The 11,179-nt window shown below is 35.0% G+C and overlaps 1 protein-coding gene across 1 annotated transcript in view; it reads right to left on the bottom strand.

Annotated features, from left to right (window-relative positions):
• PCDH17 (protocadherin 17) overlaps positions 1-11,179 on the bottom strand; it is a gene marked incomplete at its 5' end in the record, with an annotated part of 88,091 nt that overhangs the window by 1,799 nt on the left and 75,113 nt on the right.

Consider the following 11,179-nt stretch of genomic DNA (forward strand, 5'->3'; position numbering starts at 1 on the left):
AATTTTCCATCAGTATGCATTAAATATAAGCTTGTCAGAAAGTGCATATTGCAATTTTATTAGATGTGAGTACGGATCATATAATCAGTTTTCCCCTTTTTTATTTTGGTGCAAGTAAGTGAAAATGGATTTGCTCAATACATACAATTCGGAAGAATGACAAACCGTGACACACTATTTGAACTGATAATGTTTTCAGATAGGATTTCTATATTCTTATTTCTTTCAAAGAATATAGTTAAATAAGATTTTTTTTTATTCACTACATTTTAAGAACATAATTTTTTATATTTTCTGTTCTGCAATTTAAAGACATAAAGGAAACTTTCTGCTTTAAACACCTTAGCTTGTCTGTCATTTTAGACTAATAGAATATGTTTGGGCCGCCATTTACCATGTTATAATTGTACACATGACTCTAACCCAACATCAGGCATAAGAAAAAATCCAAAAAGACATCTGAAATCTGTTTTGTAGAAAAACATAACTCTGATCCAAGTTGCTTTCTTTTTCTTCTTCTTCTCAGTACTCTCTAGTCAATACTGATAGCATAAATCTTTTTGTCATCTGTAAGTTTCAATCAGCTATACATTAGTGTTTAGCTATTAAGCATTTTCTTCCACAAAATGGGCAGATGGATTAAAATATTCATTTTATTTGACAAATTCAGTATTTACAAAATGCATGGAATTCCTGTTAGACAAAAAACTAAGAGTAAACCTTTAAATGTAAGGATGAAGAGCACACACAGACATGCACAACAGATCCTCAGAAAAAGCAAAACAAACTTGTTGACCCAAAGACAGGGAAAATTTAAGTGATCATCATCTTTCTAAATTAGAAAATAAATTTCTAATAACCTTATAATATCACCACCATATTCATGGACAGTTTCACTGCAGAACCCTGACACAGAAGAAACACCAGAGGTGGTCTATGAGAATCCAATAGTGTAAACAGCTTTAACTGTTCACATTTCTAAAAAGACATGAATAAATAAGACTTAAATTTAAATCAAATTTTGTTATGTCACAATGATCAGTTAAATCAGGGTGAGATAATTTACTCAGAACTGATACTTCTGCTAGAAAGTGTCATTCTGTATACATGCTCCATTCATTGAAGAGTTGAAGATCTAAGGTTGGTGTAAGCTCTAAAAAAATATCAAAGGCAAGAGAGAATGAGACATGGAGAGAGGAGAACACAGAGTGATTCTTGAGGAGAAGAATGTAACAGAATTTTTTTAAAGATAAAATTCATAGAGGTGACTCAGCCTCACATCTGTGCCTGGTAAGATCATGGAACAGATCTTCCTAGAATATATATGAAAAGATACAGAAGACAGAGAGGTGATTAGAGACAGGCTTCACCAAGGGCAGATTGTGCCTGACTAATCTAGTGGCCTTCTACAATGGAGGGAAGAGCTATGGGTGTCATCTACCTAGACTTCTGTAAGGCCTTTATACAGTCCCTCACAATATTCTTGCTGCTAAATTGGAGAGGTATGGGTTTGATGGATGGACTGTTAGATGGATAAGGAATTGTCTGGAAGGTTTATGTAAAGAGTTACAGTCAATGGCTCGATGTCCAAGTAGAAACCAGTAATGAGTAGTGTCCCTCAAGGGTCCATGGTGGGACCAACATTATTTAATATCTGCATCAATGACATAGACAGTGGGATTGAGTGCACCCTCAGCAAGTTTGAAGTTTGCACCAAGCTGAGAGGTGCAGTTGATTCACTAGAGGAAAGGGATGTGATCCAGAAGGGTCTTGACCAGCTGCTGTTGACCAACCACCCCCAGCTCCTTTTCTGCCAGGCAGCTTTCCAGCCACTCTTCCCCAAGCCTGTAGCTCTGCATGGGGTTGTTGTGACCCAAGCACAGGACCCAGCACTTGGCCTTGTTGAACCTCATACTATTGGCCTCAGCCCATTGATCCAGCCTATCCAGATCCCACTGTAGAGCCATCCTACCCTACTTGCTATTAATTAATTTTGTTGTTTTGTCTCTTCCTCCTAATCCTACGGAATAGATTTGTGGAAAGCTCAGCTTCTAGCTTTAAAAGTGGACCTACATAGTAAGGAGAAATAACAAGTGTTTTATCTAGGATTTTCCCTAACCATATTTAAATTTATTTTCTCTTGTATGGAATTCATGACAATGTTGAGTAAAGGTTTTCTGGCACTTTTTAAAGTTTCCCTAAGCAATTAATCAGCTTTCCAGCAGTTTTATTTTGTAAACTTAACTATCCTTTGTATAATATTTTTCTAAATAATTCTCATGCCTTTTTACCAAAAGATGACAATAAAAACATACTGCACGTTAGGTACCGCGAAGTGCTCAGGACTGCACAATCAATGGACCGACACCTCTCTCTGCTGCTCCCTCTCTTTTCAATTATTCCATCAAAGCAGGACTTCTTTTTGCTTCTTTCTTTCTCACAGAAAAAAAAAAAAAAAAAAAAGTAGCACTTCCTGTAAAACTTTCTAATAATTTTTAATGTGTCAAGAGCTCATAGTGTACTGGGAGACCATCAGTGAACACGGTTGGAAAGATTCTAATACATTACAGCTTATTTCATTAAACCACAGAAAGACCACCTGTAGGAGGGAAACCCTTCCCGCCTTTCAGTTAGTGGTTCTGTGTCATATTATTTTCAAATACATTAAATAACTGTTTATATATGTATATGCAATTCTATGCTATTTACAACATATAGTTATTCATATGAAATACACAACTGTGAAATTCTATTTCAATACTGTCTCTTGTTCTAAAATTTGACTGAACTCCATTTGTTTAAAAAAAATAATAATAAAATTATTCCCTGAACTGAGATTGAAATGAACAAACTTCAGATGAAAGGTTACGATCAGAGAAGATCTTAGCCACTGGAAAGAAATTAGCTACACTAGATATTCAGTACTGTGCCAAAAACTATGCTTTGAGATTTTCAAGACTGATTAGGTTAATTCTGTTACAATCAAGTTATGTTCTAAGATTTTAAATTCTTAGCTTTTGTGCATGTGCGTACATATGCGTTGGGTATGAGGATAACTCTTATGCGGTATTTACATTACTCATTACAGCCAATAAAAATACAGTTTTCTCATAATCTCTAAGTAAAAGAGATACCTATTATATACCATGTATAGTATATATATATTGCATGGCATGTCTTCCTTCCCCTTCTCATTTCCTGCATTTGCTAAAGCAGTTTTTATGCTTACATTCATACTCACAGTATCGACTAACTTTCCATTTCTGCTCCCTGGGCATCCTAGCTGTGACTGAATTAAATATGAAGCCAAAAAAGTAGAAGAAACAAATACTGAATGACCTTGAAGTGAAAACTACTTGCATTGCATGAGCTTTCATGCCCTAGTCTTGAAAATCTGCGTCTTTTCACTTCACTCTTTTATGTCACATCATAGGAAACGGATTTTGAGTATTGATTATCATACATTATAAGCTGCTCATCTCACCATTAGCCTGTAATTTTGACTGCGACAGCTAGCAGACAGTGAAGAAAATTGAACGGGCACTTTTGTACTAGCAGCAGAAACCATAAACACAAAGTGAACTATCACCACCAAGGGCCAAATTAGTATATATGAGAGAATAGAATCAATTTAAAGGTAAATATATAAATATATATGTATGTAAAATAGGTCATACACTGTGCTGTACAGCAGGATGTGCTGGTAGAGTGATATGCACCATCGGTCTTTATCTCCATACTTGTCTCCCTCCTGTTGAAAATAAACCCTTAACAGTGCAAGTGTGTACAATAAACAGAAGCAGCCTAGAGGTTTTCCTAACTCTCTGGAGTTTTAAGGGTAAACAGTCAGAAGTGCTTTATGCACTTAGGGGAGAACATACTCTAAAATAGAACTGCTAAATTATCAGCCATACAAAGAAAAGGAAACAAGCTATGTGGAAACAACAGTCACCTAGATAGGAAATGTATGACATTTAAGATGGTGTAGGATGAAAGTTATGTTGGCAACATATAAAATGCAATGCAAGGTATGTATTTTGGTGCAACATAAGACATATCTTACATATTTTATTATATATTACCAGAGGAGCTATATTTAACATCTGCTTTCTGTAGAAAGCTTAAAGCAAAAGATACTTTTATTGTGCTATCTTTACTTTCCTACACTTTCTTCATAAATATTGTGAACAGAATTAAATATGGGTATTGATTTCACCCTAAATATATTGCACTATAAAGTTAATTAATTAATGCTTTAGATAGCTGGCTCCTTTCAATAGCTAAAGCTGAGATATCTTAGTTTGACTCACTAATTATATGAAATTTGCATAATGATAACAAAGAAGAAACTCAAGAATTATTTCTTTCTAAACAGTGACTCAATGTAGCCAAACCAAGTTAATAAATACAATATTTTTTTTTCTAATTTAATTGGACCCTAATTATTTAAATTACACATAAGCACACAAAGCAGAAAAGCAAATGAAAAGTAAACAATACACATACATAAAACGTCAGCATACAAATATTTTCAAGAAATATTTCATGTACTATGTTTATGTGATGAAGAACACTATACTCTGTATCAAAGTACTCCACATGTAAAAGTAAATGTCCAGGCTTATGTACAGAGATAATCAGACTTTAAATATATGTATATGCACATCTACATATATGCTTTTATATATACATATATATATATATATGTAAATATATGATTATTTAAATTACACATAAGCACACAAAGCAGAAAAGCAAATGAAAAGTAAACAATACACATACATAAAACGTCAGCATACAAATATTTTCAAGAAATATTTCATGTACTATGTTTATGTGATGAAGAACACTATACTCTGTATCAAAGTACTCCACATGTAAAAGTAAATGTCCAGGCTTATGTACAGAGATAATCAGACTTTAAATATATGTATATGCACATCTACATATATGCTTTTATATATACATATATATATATGTAAATATATGTGTATACACATATGTTTAAAATCTTATTTCCCCTATGTGCAAGCCTGGACCATATACATAGACCTAGACCTAGACCTATACAATCGTATTCCTCCCAAAACCTGCAGATGATGTTATCAAATTGTATTTGAAGTTAAACAAGGCAGACGGAGTTCAGATCATTATAATTTGTCAGATTTGACCTGGTAAACACTCATTCAAGTGCATTCTTTTCTAAGAACTTTTTACTCACAAAATGTAAAAAAATGTAGCTTTTATCACCATCAATGGAGGCTAAACAAGAATATATACACATGAATAACACTGAATATTTTAAAATGTCAGTAGTTTTCATTATTTTTAATTGTCCTAGGAAATGCTAACCTATCTTTCAGATATTTTACTTATTTACTCTTTTTTTCACTTTCAACAGGTGACATCTAGCTTTTACTATTATATAAACACCTCCTCCTAATTGGCTTTTTTTTCTTCTTTTCTATAAATATGGAAGCTAAAACATAGTCATTAGTTGTCAGGGATGGCTCACTGGCTGACTCAGTTGACCAGAATGGCTATCAACTAACAGGTCCAAATAGAAAATACACTGGAGGACCCATTCCAAAATGTTTGTCTTTTTTTTTTTTTTTTGAAGTGTACAGTTTCACACTGCTGATATGATCTACCTTCACTCTTGAAATGTTCTATTCTTCATTGCATTACAGAGTGAACAGTAATGCACATGTTTTTTGACCCTTGTTTCACATTACAAAAAAAAAAGATCTGCCTTTGAATGCATTCATGGAGCTCACATTGACTTCCCTAGGAGACAGATTCATTTCACCCTTGATGTTGTGAATTTGTGTTCATTATTGAAAATATTTCCATATAGAATACACTCAATAATGAAACAAGGTGTAAAATCCTCTGTAGCTTATATTTCTCTGGTCTATCCACAAACATATGGTGTAAAAAAACCCACACCAGTACTTGATTCAAACTAATAAAATATGTTTTATATATTTTAATACTTTGAATAGATATGACAGATCTGTATTTTCTGTATATATGCGTAAACAGATGGACAATAAATGGCATCTAATGTCTAATAGAGAATATAAATAACTCTGCCTTCCAGAAATTCAGTAATTCCAGAAAACCTCCCAGAACTGGTATCTTACTTTTTTATGGTTTATGGTGAAATGCTTTTCTGGTGAAATGGTGTCTTATTATTTTATTTGAGACAGGCAATTGCTTTTACTGAAGAACTGAAAAGACTATAAGTAGGTATTTATTAAAGGAGAAAAATAATGGGCTGCTTTGACATGTCCTAAACACTAGGGCTATATGACACTTCTGATGAGAACAATCATCTAAAGTACTACTACTGTGGGTGGATTCCTGTTTAATTACAATTGATTTTGACATAAATGAGCAGAGGTAAACAAATACTTCTATACACATGCTTGCTGTTATTAAACAGAGCTGTCTCCAATCTGAGTATTTATATTGGCTTGTCTGTTTAAAGGCTCCTTTCAGTTAGGCAAAGCAATTATGCTGCTCAGATTAGCAAAATGACTGGCAGTAAAATGAGAATGGACTGCCACTGTTTTAAACCTCTTGGATCTCATGGTCTTTTCCTGACATTATAACTATAAGCTTCTGAGGTCTGTAGTCTTTACACAGTTTCCCCATTGTTGGTTGTTGGGGTTTTGTTTGGGTTTTTTTTTTGGTGTTTCTTTGCTTGTTTTCTGGACACAGGATAAAGAGAATATATTTTTCATATTGACATGGCACAAAACACTTAAAAAGATGGTGGGCCTCTGGATTTAATTCAAGTTCACATTTGTCCCAAACCATAAATATTGGAGAAATATTTCAGGGTTACATGGTGCACTACAGAATACTGAACATTTTTCTTATGGAAGTATGCTTTAAATTCATGCTTACGATTTAATGGCAATCAGATATTTTTCTTTAAAGACAGTGTAAGAGCAAGAAAACATTTCTGTTACCTGAAAATTTTCCATCCTCACAGCGGGCTGGTCCACAGATCCCAACAATGGGTCTTTGGCCTCTGCCTTGCTGTTCTGGAGGCAAATCAGACCTGTGAGTCACAGACAGGGATAGGCTCTTCTTCCAAAATTCACAACAATGTCGAAACTCCCACAGCCAAAAACCAATTTCTATCTGTGGCCCAGGCACATCTCACGGCCCTTGAAATTTTTCACTATGCTTCTCAAAGTTAGAAACACAGAAGTTTATAGTTGACAGTGAACTAAAAATGTCTGACTAGTAAAAAGGGTGTCTCATTTCTTCCTATCAGGGGAGAAAGAGGAGAGGCTGAGAATGGACACTCAGTTCTGGTTGCCAAAGTTTGCCTGTAAGTCAGGCTGGCACCTACTCTAATTTGCAGTAAAAAGACCACGTGACAGAAATGAACAGATATTTTGGCCTCTTCCCCATCCCACCATAAAAACCTCTTCCTAGACCACGGCTGTGGGAAGGAAAGGTACAAAAGCTAGCTATGCCAGCCCTGTGCTTAGCTGAGAAGCTACAGGGAAACTTAAGTGATCTGACAGATTCATAGTTTTAAACAGCAAATCTTTGTTGTAGAGCCCAAAAGCTGTTTCCTGGAAAAGAAGAGAAACAAAACTGCAGTAATTAACAGAAGAGAACAGGTTTATGGATCTGTTAGAAAGAACATTTTTAATATAACATGTTTCCCTACGCTTGATCAAGGCAGTTCCACAGACTTTACAGTGGGATTGTTTCAGTACTGGCACCTAAAAATGCAATGACTCTTAAATCTGAATCCTAACTGAATTTGTGTAAGCATTTGCAGAATTTGCATAATATTCACATTCTTTGTTACGAACTTTATAGCGAGCTAGTAAAAAATATAATATCAATAATTTCCATATCTAATTTGTAATATGTATTTAATGCTAACTCTCTATATTGTACTGTGACAATGTTTAGGAATCCAGTCATTAACCAGGCCCACTGTGAGGCATCCTATACGAATATTAATAGATTTTACATTTAGAGACAAGAGGTAACAAGTGATTATGACTAACAAAAGCAATGAATGGGAAGGAAAGACACCATTAGTGAAAATATAATCATGCTGTTGACATTTCCTGAAAATACCAATATAAAAGCTCCATAATTTAAAGAAGCTATCCCCATCTGTCACACCGTCAAGCCACCAACGATTAGCTATATATTACACCACTGAGCCTTCCTCACCAGCTGCCAATTATCTCAGTATACAAATCTTTAATTAAAAGGCACCAAGCTTTTTGCTGTGTAAGTTTGTCTCAAATTTGGATATGACAACTTGTTTACAGACATTGACTGATGAGGGTGCCACGGAGGAGAGAGACATGACAGGCTTCTGAAGAAATCTGTTTCCATGTCCTTTTGATGGCTCTGTTTACAGTCTGACTATAGGTAGACTCTCTTGAATGGAAGTCTGTCAGGTTCTGTGTAGGAGCATGATTTTGCCCAAAACAGAATCAATGCAGTAAAGCTTTTCAAATGCTATCTGTTTTCCTGTACAAAGTCTCGGAAAAAATGACTAAAGGCTATGTGGATGATGAACCACTCAAAATCTGTCCACTTTGGTGAAAGAGAGTAGTTTCCTCCACATTCCTGCCAGCATGCCTAGATTTACATTCAAAATCTCTTTTACCAGACATAATGAGACCATGTCTGTTTTATACTGGTAGATGGAAAAGCCCACTGGGTATCATTCTCTGCTTCAAAAGGTTGATGTCGTAGATGGGTCATATACGTTGGACTTTGTGGGAGGTACAATGCCTCTGACAGAGCAGGAGGAAGAACACTTTTCATGATGCTGATGCTCTCAGAGAAACCCTGAAGTTGTCTAGGCATCTTAAGGAACTCTGACTTGGACATACTGATACAGAAATACCTTCTTAGGAAAAAAGAAATTATTTAAGAGCTTCATATAGAATCTCCCCTATCCTATGATAAGTAACATATTCATTATTGTTTGATTAGATGGTGCCCTAGACTATTGTTTAGCAGATTGCTGGGGTTGTGTTTTATTACCACCTTCAAAATAGATTTGCAAAATGGGATTACCCTTATGCCAGTTTATGATGCACCTGCATTCTCTTAGGAATTTGAATTTCATAATGCTATTCTGCTTAGCTTTCTGCCTGGATAGTAGTCCAATTAGATCAATCAGAAAAAATAATTAAGGATGCCTTTTTCAAATCTGACTCTTTAAATATAATTAGTTTGGCAAAAAGAATTGTGCATGTAAACAGATTCAATACCATATTTTGAGTTTCTCCATGAACTATAAATGAATTTCTGAACGACACTTACTGAAGATGACTTCAGAATATTTACAACTTCTTTTCCCCAGATCCTTCATCAAGAACCTTACGTTACAGATTGCCTTCTTGTATTTCAAGGGTTGAGAAGATTATAGATATTAACACTAATACAGAAAATCTCTCCTGTTAGTTACTTTTATTTGCAGCAGCTGAGCTGCTCAACTGAGAGTCATCTTTTTACTTGTCATCTTTGCATTTGTTATAGCTTCAACTTTTGTATTGATGTCAGAGTACTGTGATGTGACAAAACATATCTTTAAGAAAAATTGGTGATTTGGGAACTATTTCCAAAGATGTTGTCATTATGTGTTCATTGTTTTCAGTAATATCTTCACTTTTTAAGCTTGCTGTTAAAAGATATTTTTCTGGTCTCTAGCAACCCCTAATCTGAGCCCTCATCATGTCCTTATAAAAAATGTATTTTAGTCCTGGAGATAGAATTAAAGGCTAATTACAAACATCACCACCAAGTAAGATGCATTCAGGGTACTTTCTTTTAGCTGTGCCCTCAGCTTACCTATCTGAACACCCTACAAAGGAGAACCAACATTGAGACATTAGGTAAGTTAAACACTGTTCTGGCAAAACAAGTAAAATGTGCAGCTGATACCTTTGAAGCTGCTGAAAGATTCAGAATATGTCAATCAGTGCCAATCTATTGACTACCTTTAAGAAAATCTTCACTCTGTAGAAGTGATGAAGACACTACACCCCTAGAAGTGGGGCAGACATGATGTAAAATGCAGTAAAACCTTTTCTAGACGTGGATCATGTTCAACTCTCTTGGGGCATTTCAAAGAGTCCTTTTCATTTACTGGAACTTATGACTATAATATTTCCTTGATTTAGAATTTCCTTTGTGCTTTATGCCATGAATTGATTTTAATGGCTCCCCCTCCTTCCAACCTTTTTGCTCAATTGAAAAGAAAAGACAAGAGAACTGTACAGGTATTATTGACTTGAATTCTTAGTATCACAGGTAATGGGAAGCATAGAAAACTGAGCCCAAATATCTACTGCATGGTTTTTCAAAAACAGTCTCTGGGTTTCCTGATAAAAACATAACTTCACTTTGGTTTTCTTTCAGAGAAGGAATTGCTTTAATTCCCAAGGAGAAAAAAATTGTGTGTGCAGTACCATATCTGAAAGTAAGGTTCAGTCTGACATTGAATAAATGCTGTACAGAATTAAGGTAAGAAAAAATTATTTTAAGGAAAAAAAAACAACATTTTTTTTTAAGTCTACCTGCTACAGCATACGCATGGTATGTATCCCACTTCTCAGGTATCTAAGAAACAGTTTAGCAGAGCTCTAAACTTATTTGTAAGCTCTCAAGTGACTCTCTGCAGTTCCAGCTGAAGATGGATACAAGGCAGCTAATTTGCTACCACCAAGGGAAAATGTTATAACATAAAAACATTCCCTCCCTTAGCTTCAAAACTGTCGAGTGCCTAGGGAGCCCGACTATTTGTAGAGTTGATACTATGCATATGCTTCCTCTGTAACTGTTACATGCATACATCTGGCATCTGTCTCTGTGTTAAACAGACTTAATTGTCCCTAGTATTACTATGTAAAAAGCCTCTAACCTAGATGATTAATGCAAAAGAAATAAATGAAAGGCTACATGTGATTTTTGTAGAATTATTTTTGCATTATTGGCAAGATATGCAAAGAGCTCTGTACTATGGCTATCAGCAAAATATTTTAGCTCTACCTTCTGAATAACTTTAAATAGAGATTGTGCTCTTTTCTTAGCATGACGTTTGGCACTTGTACAGCCTCTTAATCAAATGGGGTTGTTTGACCTGGAATTCCTTTTTCCTTCCCTCCCCCCCCCC

Source organism: Charadrius vociferus, unplaced genomic scaffold, assembly GCF_000708025.1.
Source record: "Charadrius vociferus isolate BGI_N301 unplaced genomic scaffold, ASM70802v2 scaffold314, whole genome shotgun sequence".
Taxonomy (NCBI): domain Eukaryota; kingdom Metazoa; phylum Chordata; class Aves; order Charadriiformes; family Charadriidae; genus Charadrius; species Charadrius vociferus.